Below are 9,803 nucleotides of genomic sequence, written 5' to 3' on the forward strand. Positions count from 1 at the left end.
GTTACCGTCTTAAGGAAAAAGTTTTATCCTCTTTTTATGAGAAAACAAAAGGCACAAGAATTCATAAACCTTAGGATGGGATTGGCTAAGTTTGTACAACGCTAAGATAGACGTACTGTGAAATTCAGAAAGTAAATTTAAGGAACCATATTGGAAGATTGACCTCGTATAGATGTTTTGAGAAGTCCAAGAACCTTTAGTTATTTCTGTAATGCAAGTGAGGACTTGGTGAACAAGAAGTGTGAACTATTTTTCGATAGTGTGTTAGAGGTTAGTAAAGAAGTTAGAGTGAAAATCGAGGATGTTACCTTTGTGAATGGATTCATTGATGTGTTTCCGAGTGAAATTGCGAGTATGTCACCTGCTAGAGCCTTTGAGTTCATTATAGAGTTAAATCCTGAAACGACACCTATATCTAAGGAACCTTATAGCATGACACCTCCTGAAATGAGCTAATTAGGACACAGTTGTAAGAATTGTTTGGTCAAGGAATATATTAGGCCTAGTGCATCACCGTGGGGAGCTCCTGTGTTGTTTGTTAAGGAGAAAAACAAGAGTATGGAATTATGCATCGATTTCAGGGAGCTAAACACCATCCATAACAAGTATCCCTTGCCTAGGATAGATGACATATTGGATCAATTGAATTGGGCGAGTGTGTTCTCGAAGACTGATTTGCGTTTGAAGTACCACCAATTGGGAATAGCTGATAAGGGTCTAAGACCTCATTAGGATTCGTCATTGTCATTATGGGTTTTAGAGTAACGTCTTTTGGGTTAACCAATGCACCTGCATTAATTATGGATTTGATGAATGAGATTTTCTACGAATTCCGAATTAAGTTCGTTATTATGTTACTGATGGTATCCTGATTTATTCAAGGAATGAAAAGAGCATAATGAAATCTTGAGGATTACTTTGGAGACGCTTAAAAAGAATCTAGTTTTATTAAATGAAGTATACAAATCTTGAAGTCATATGTGTATAAGTGACATTGACGGAAAAGTGAAGGGCTAAATTGATTGAGAACTATGTTACGTAAGGGAATAAATTTAAGAGAAGATTTGAGTGGTCCAGGATCGTTAGAAATTATTTGTTGTCTGGAAAAGATGAAAAGAAATACATGAATTGGTGAAAGAGCTAAGAGTTAAGCCCAAAAGTTATACATCCGTGAAAGACATAAGGAGGTTTGGTAAAAAGGAAAAGTTGACCAGAAGGAGTCTCTGTAGATCCTGCTAAGACTCAAGCTGTAAGTGAGTGACCTATTCCAAGAACGTGTCTGGTATCTAAAGTTTTCTAGGCCTAGATGACCATTATAGGAGGTTGTGAAAGACTTTTGGAAGAAAGAAAAACCAATGAGCAACTTGTTGAAAAAGGAATCGAAATTCAAGAGTGAGAAATGTGAAGAAGCTTTCCAGATCTTAAAAGAGAGTTTGACATCCGCACCTGTTGTCGCGTCAGTTGAAACCTTGTGAGACAAATAACCCTACCCATAACCTAGAGCTAATTGTTATTGCATTCGCTGTGAAGATTTGAAGACATTACCTTTATATGAAAACGTTTGAGATCCTTACCGACCATAAAAGTCAAAAATTTTTGCAAAAAGTTCCAATTGAACCTTGGGAACAACATTGAAAATGAGTATTGCCTTTCACCCTGCGACTGATGGATAGACTGAGGGGATTAACTAAACCATGGAAGATACGTTGAGAGCCTGTACTAGTGACTTTAAAAGACAGTTGGGAACACCATATAGATTTGATTGAATTTTCGTGCAACAATAGTTATCATGCGAGCATTAAGATGTCACATTTTGAAGCATTTTATGGAAAGAAGTGCAAAAGCCCCACTTGCGGGAATAATTTTCGTAAAAATATTGTATTGGGGACAGACTTCGTTGAAGGTGAAATATCCAAAGTTATTCCCTGAGATGAGTTACGAGGGCGTAACTCGTTTTCTTTAAGGGGGGTAGAATGCGATAGAAATTCGCGCTTTTTTTACCTATTTTTATGGTATTTTATGCATTTTATGCTCATTTTTAGCAACTTATACATGTTGATGTAAAGGAAATAGATTCTCCGCATAAGAAAATGTGTTCTTGAATATTACAAGTAACTCTTAGTTGGCAAAAGAGTGCACAAGAGTGGCACAAAGTACTTCTACAATAAGAATAAGTTGAAAAGTTTGGAAAAATATGTGAATTTTCGTGTCAAGTTTCGGGACGAAACTTCTTTTAAGAGGGGTAGATTGTAATCCCCCGTAATTTTATATATTTCATTTATATATTTTAACGTATATTTAATATATTTAAATAAGAATTTATGAATTTTGGAAATAAATATATAGTTAACGTATATTTATTTATTACATTTTAATATTTTCAACGATTTACGAAATCGAAAATGATTTTAGAATTTTAAGTTGAAAAGAATTTGAATTACGAAAATTGATTGAATTTAGAAAACGATCCTATTCAGTTTTGGACTCGAATCATTAAAGCTAAATCCTAAGTCTAGCCCACTTGAAAAGCCCAACATTAAAACCCAAACTCAAACCCTCCCCTTCTTTCTTCTAATTCACGTGAAAGCTAGGAAGAGAAAAACAAAACCCTCCTTCACTATTCACGTAAGTTTTCAAACCCTCAAGAACTCATCCTCTCTCTCTCCTCGTCGCTGCTCTCCTCCTTCACGCCGTTGCTCCAGCCGCCGGTCTCCTCGCCGTCGGTAAGTATCCTTCGACCTTCTCCTTCGTCGTCCTTTTTTCCCCTGTTTTCGTTCTTCCTTGCGTTTCCTCTCCTCCTTAATGCTTTGTCTTCTTGAACAGCCACCAAGGCCGCCGGACCGCGTCGCTGTCCTCGCCGGTAAGCCACCGCTTCATCTCCTCGTCGTTCCCTTCTTTTCTTTCGATTCACTGCTGTTCATCCTCCCTCACTCCCCTCCTCTTGTTCGACTTGCGCACAGCACCACCCGCGACAGCAACCACCGCTGCCGCCACGTCAACAACCCAGCCGGCCGCCGCTGACCGCGTCGTGCACCGCCCAGCTTTTCCTCTCCTCTTTCTTGGTTATTTCTTAAACCCTAAGTAACTAATTATTTTAATTATAGTTTGTTAATTTAAATGATGTTCTTGGATTAAATTTATAATTTTGTTGTTGAATATGATTTCCAGATTTGGGTGTTGATATTATAAACCAATTATTTTCAGTTTTGGTTAATTAAAAATAAGTTAGGGCTTAATGAGGTTTTATTAATTTGAATTACGTTTTCGTGAATTAAAGTTATGGTTTTTGTGATTAAATTATAAATTTCAGATTATGCAAATTATATAATAAAGTTATTAATTTTCAGATTATCAAATTACTTTGAAATATTAATTTTGATTGTTTAAAGTATGAAATTCAAGGTTTTTATGATTATTAATCATGGTAAGTTGAGTATGGATTATTGAATTCGTCGTTTTGAGATACTAGGAACATAGATTGACCTCGGTGAAGCTTTTAAATGAATTTATATTGCTGAAAATTTAAAGTACGATGTTTGCAAAAAGTTTTCAACGAATTTCAATGATGCTAGGAAATCAAATGTCTAAGTTTAGATATTGGGGAAAGTTCTAAATATGTTTAGGATGCATTTAGAATGCTTTATTATGGTTGCCAATGATTAGAAATTGATTGGGATTACTTGCTGGTTATTTTAGGCGGAGAATTCTCTTTAGGCGACTTTTGAAAGTGTTAAAGTGGCCTATCAATTTGTTTACACAAGGTACGTACATACCTGCGTGCTTGGAATGTGTGCTAATTGTTGAAATCATGTTGATATTATTGTTGAACTTGGTGATGTTGATATTATAGACAAACTTGGTTATATGGAATGTGCATGTTTAATACTGTTGGACAAACTTATTGAACTTATTTTGCACTATAAGAACTGTAACATGTTAGTATGGATGTTTGATACAAACATGTTGGTTGGGGACACTAGATTATTCTATATGATTGGGTTGGATCAATTGGTTGTTGTTCCCTTTCTATCTTTTCACTACTTTATAAGGGCGGAGGACCTTGTTTAGTAAGTTGAAACTTTATGCCCATATAAAGGGTTGCTCATGGTTAAAGGAAAGGTTGGTTAAGTTGGAATGAGTCTTGATTGATGCTGTTATGATCACTTACTTAATTCCAAGAAAAAAAAAACAGTTGTGAACAAATGTGAATTGTCTGTCTTATGTAATGGTTGAGTCATAACGGGATCTCAATTTGTAAATCATGTAAAGTGAAACTGAATAGCAATAGCTTTAGACTGTGCACGTCTGAAGTGACGGACAAACAGGAGTTGGGGTTCATGGTGGTAGCCCATGGCCTTTAATTCGGACCGGATTGATCACCGTGTCCTATTTTTATTTAAACGTTCCTCGATATCGCAGGTCACTGAGGTTACGGAGTCGCGCCCGTACCTCGTCTTCCTTAGTGAAGACTTCTGGATGGTCAACTCGGTCCATTGTCTATTTCAACTAAAATAATATTATTGCTAAAAGTCTAGCCTAGTCTAGTCTGGTCAAGTATGGTCGTCAAACTATCATGTTTTGTCTACCCTTGTTTGTGTTCATTAGTATCATGTTAGGGTGTTTCGTTTAATAGAATCATGTTAGGATTATTATTGATTTAGTATGTAGTACTCAGCTTTGCTGATTACGTGCTTTTGCTTGTGCATGTTGATCATGGCTATGCCTTATTGATCCTGTGATGACCCAATCTTTGGTGAGCAGTCTCTAAGGATCAATAAGCATTGTCCATCTGCAGGTTTGAAGATGTTGCATCATTGGGATCGGGAATAGAGAGCTTGTATTTAGTTTTGATTTGCTAAGTTGACTTGGGTTTGTTTAAATGGACTTTAAACTTGTCATACTATTTATATTTCCTTATTTTCGTTGGTTGATTTTTGAGACTAAACCTGTAATCGATTATTTATAAACCTAAAGTTAGTTTTATGTTTTCCGCTGCAAAATTCTGAATAAGCCGTTACGTTTTCACACGGGCGATAATGCCTTGATAATTCTCTATGTTTTATATTAAAAGGTTATTTTAGAAAAGAGAGAATTGTCGGGGTGTTACAGTTCAAGCTTGCTTACCTCCTTGGTGGTCTCAACGGACACCAAGGGCTCTTCACAATCCATAGCTAAACTCAATGATGAAGAGCTTTCCAAACTCTTAAATGTTTTGAGAAAATATAAAAAGGCCATTGGGTATAGCATTGGTGATTTGAAAGGGATTAGCCCGGATTTTTGCATGCATCGAATTTTTCTTGAAGAAGGTCACAAACCTTCCATTGAGCCTCAAAGGAGATTGAATCCCAAAATGACGGAAGTGGTATGGAAGGAAGTGGTAAAACTATTGGATGCGGGAATCATTTATCCGATTTCGGATAGTAAGTGGGTTTCCCCCGTCCAAGTAGTACCCAAAAAGGGGGGAATTACCGTCATTAAGAACAATAATGATGAGTTGATCCCCACTAGGGTTGTGGCCGGTTGGCGCATGTGCATAGATTATCGCAAACTAAATACCGCCACCCGAAAAGACCACTTTCCTCTACCATTCATTGATCAAATGTTGGAAAGGCTTGCCAAGCACAAATATTTTTGTTTCTTTGATGGATATTAGGGATTATTCCAAATCCCCATACATCCAAGTGACCAAGAAAATACAACATTCACATGCCCAATTGGCACCTTTGCATATCGAAGGATGCCGTTTGGGTTGTGCAATGCTCCGGCAACTTTCCAACGATGCATGATGGCAATATTTTCGGAATTTCTTGAGAAAATCATGGAATTCTTCATGGACGATTTTAGTGTCTAGGGAGAAGACTATGATTCATGCCTAGTCAATCTAGGAAAAGTATTGAAAAGATGTGAAGATGTGAACCTTGTTTTAAATTGGGAAAAATGTCATTTTATGGTTGAGGAAGGCGTTGTCCTTGGTCATGTGATTTTAAGCAAGGGAATCCAAGTTGACAAGGCCAAAATAGAAGTGATTGAGCAATTGCCTCCCCCAATCAATGTCAAGGGGATTCGTAGTTTCCTTGGTCACGCCGGTTTCTACCGGCGGTTTATCAAGGATTTCTCAAAAATTGCTAAACCACTATCTAGTTTGCTTGTCAAGGATGTCCCTTTTGTTTTTACTAATGAATGCCTTGAGTCTTTTAATAGGATCAAACAAGCTCTCGTCACGGCACCCATCATTCAACCCCCCAATTGGGAGCTACCATTTGAGATTATGTGCGATGCTAGTGATTTCGCCATTGGGGCGGTGCTTGGGCAAAGAGATGGTAAGGCCCTTCATGCAATTGCTTATGCAAGCAAGACTCTTGATGACGCGCAAGAGAACTATGCCACTACGGAAAAAGAGCTTCTTGCGGTTGTCTATGCCTTGGAAAAGTTTCGTCCTTATCTTCTCGGCTCTAAAATTGTCATTTACACGGATCATTCGGCCTTGAAGTACCTTCTTGCCAAGAAGGACGCCAAGCCAAGGCTTATTCGTTGGATCCTCCTCCTTCAAGAATTTGATATCGAGATCCGTGATAAGAAGGGAACCGAGAATCTAGTGGCGGATCACTTGTCTAGGTTGGAAGTGAAGGGAAGTGGTGAAAATCTCCCCATTGATGAGACTTTTGCGGATGATCACCTCTATGCTATTCAAACCAAGGTCACTCCTTGGTATGCCGATATTGTGAATTTTCTAGCTTGTGGGGCAATTCCTCCGGACTTCACCTCCCAACAACGGAGAAAGTTGAGGCATGATTGCAAGCACTACATTTGGGATGATCCGTGTCTATTGAAACGAGGTGTTGATGATCTCTTGAGAAAGTGTGTTCCGGATGATTAAATTCAAGGTGTTCTTCATATGTGTCATTCCTCACCTAGTGGTGGTCACATGGGTGCCTCCAAAACCACGACAAAGGTTTTGCAATCTCTTCTATGGTGGCCATCTCTTTTTAAGGATGCTTGGGTTTTTGTGAAGACTTATGATAGGTGTCAACGAGTTGGGAATATCTCCAAGAAGGATGAAATGCCTCAAAATCCCATCCTTGAGCTTGAAATTTTCGATGTATGGGCTATTGACTTCATGGGGCCTTTCATATCTTCGCAAGGGAACACCTACATACTTCTAGCGGTTGATTACGTGTCCAAGTGGATTGAGGCCATAGCCACCCCTACAAATGATGCTAAAGTGGTCATCCAATTCTTCAAGAAGGTGATATTTCCTAGGTTCGGGATGCCCAAGGCAATTATTAGTGATGGTGGGTCTCATTTCAAGGGTGCTTTCTCAAACCTTCTCTCCAAATATGGTGTCATCCAAAGGCGAGGCTTATCCTACCATCCTATGACAAGTGGTCTTGCGGAGGTCTCTAACCGCGAGATCAAACGCATTCTTGAGAAGACGGTAGCCTCGAACCGTAAGGATTGGGCTTTGAAGCTTGATGATGCCCTATGGGCCTATAGAACGGCCTACAAGACTCCCATTGGAACAACACCATATAAACTCGTGTATGCCAAGAGTTTCTACCTCCCGGTAGACATGGAATTCAAGGCCTCAAGTGCCATCAAGCATATCAACTTTGATCTAAAGAGTGCGGGAGAGAAGAGGCTCCTAGACTTGCATGAGCTAGAGGAATTGCGCATGAACGCATATGACTCGGCAAGCATCTACAAGGCCAAGTCTAAGGAATATCATGTTAGGTTATGATACATATGATATTACATAAATCATGCGGAAACAACCATTAACCCAGGACAACATATTATTTACACATAATCATATAGCATAATTTAGATGCATACTCTTTGTTGCGTGCCCTCCCTAGCTGCGCCCGAACCGAACAAGAACAAGTCTTTAGGACTCCAAGTGTCGTCCCTCCGTAGATAGTCCACAGCACGTCCGGATCCGCCTTAAGATTGACCAACTAGAATCGCCCTTAAGGTACTAGAAAATTTCGGCACTTTATGAGCAAGATGTGTGTTTTAATTTTCTCTCAAAAAACTCACTTTTGAATACTTTGAAACTTGTTATAAATTGTGAGCCCTAGCCTCATATTTATAGGGGTATGGAAAGGGAATCGAAATCCTATTCAGATACAAATTAATTAAACCTAGAATCCTACAAGAACTCTAATTTAATTAATTTATCAAATAGAATTAGGAATTTAATCATTAACCGAACTCTGCATGTTTTAGGAAACGTGCACGAACACAAACACTTGCACACACACGCACGGCAGCCACGATGGGCCGCCCATGCGTGCGCACGGGCAGCAGCCCACGCAGCGAGGCCTGCGCGAGCCACAAGCCCACGCAGCTCCCGCGCGCGCTGCGCGCGCTGTGCGCGCTGCCACGGCCTGCTGGGCCTGGCCTTGCGCTGGGCCTGGCGTGGCTGTTTGTGCGGCGCGCTTGGCTTGCTGGGCGATGGCCTGGCTTCGTGCTGGGCCCTCGTCCGGCAGGCCTCGTCCGATGCTTATTCGTACGATATGCTTCCGATTAAATTTCCGATTCCGGAATTCATTTCCGATACGAACAATATTTAACATTTCCGATTCCGGAATTAATTTCCGTTTCGAACAAATATTTAATATTTCCGTTTCCGGAATTATTTTTCCGATTCCGGTAATATTTCCGATTCTGACAATATTTCCGTTTCCGGCAATATTTCCGATTCTGGTAATATTTCCATTTCCGATAATATTTTCCGATACGTACCATGTTTCCGTTTCCGGCAACATCTACGACTTGGATAATATTTATATTTCCGATACGATCCATATTTCCGTTTCCGGTAATATCATCGTTTCCGGAGTATTCATTTCTTGCCTGTGACGATCTCAGCTCCCACTGAAACCAAGATCCGTCGATTCCGAATATCCATAGATAGAGTATTTAATGCCATTAAATACTTGATCCGTTTACGTACTATTTGTGTGACCCTACGGGTTCAGTCAAGAGTAAGCTGTGGATTAATATCATTAATTCCACTTGAACTGAAGCGGCCTCTAGCTAGGCATTCAGCTCACTTGATCTCACTGAATTATTAACTTGTTAATTAATACTGAACCGCATTTATTAGACTTAACATAGAATGCATACTTGGACCAAGGGCATTATTTCCTTCAGTCTCCCACTTGTCCTTAGGGACAAGTGTGCATTTCCTAATTCCTTTGTCGCTCGATGCTTGCTCTTGAACATAAGGTAAGAGTTGTCATCCTTATTATGTCCAGAGGTGTTCCTCGGTTTCAGAGTTCAACTGATCAAATAAACAGATAATCATAGCCTATGATTCATCCGAGCACGGCCATGCATTTCACAGTTTCTAGCTCTCCGAGTGGCCTTGTACAATTTTTAAGCATCTCATCCCGATTTATGGGAGGACAATCCCAATCTTGCGATCTTGAGATTAGACTTCGTTTGATAGGTGATTACCTGAGCGTTGCCTTTATAGCCTCCTTTTACGGTGCGACGGTTGGTCAACGTCAAAGCAACCAGTTCTCAAACAAGTAATCTCAAATCTCTCAGGTATTGAGGATTTAGTGTCTAATAATTTAATGAAATTTACTTATGACAGATTTTCATCTCTTACAGTAAAGTTTCATAGGTCTTGTCCGATACTAGTCTTCCCAAAGTAAGTATCTATGCAAATGATTATGACATTGCCATGTCCACATAGTTCAAGAAACAGAACTACTAGTCATCTTGCATTCTAATCGTCTAACGTTTTCTATGCGTCCAATTTTATAGAAAACTCCGACTAGGGACCATTTTCA

At 39.4% G+C, this 9,803-nt stretch overlaps 1 long non-coding RNA gene across 1 annotated transcript; it reads left to right on the top strand.

Annotated features, from left to right (window-relative positions):
* The first annotated feature begins 2,103 nt into the window (after nucleotides 1–2,103).
* Nucleotides 2,104–3,738, top strand: LOC130466755 (uncharacterized). Its single transcript, XR_008926907.1, has 4 exons — nucleotides 2,104–2,723; nucleotides 2,824–2,860; nucleotides 2,961–3,062; nucleotides 3,697–3,738. It is a non-coding gene; the product is annotated as an uncharacterized lncRNA (long non-coding RNA).
* Nucleotides 3,739–9,803: the final 6,065 nt, after the last annotated feature.

The sequence above is a fragment of the Spinacia oleracea genome, chromosome 2, assembly GCF_020520425.1.
Source record: "Spinacia oleracea cultivar Varoflay chromosome 2, BTI_SOV_V1, whole genome shotgun sequence".
Lineage (NCBI taxonomy): Eukaryota > Viridiplantae > Streptophyta > Magnoliopsida > Caryophyllales > Amaranthaceae > Spinacia > Spinacia oleracea.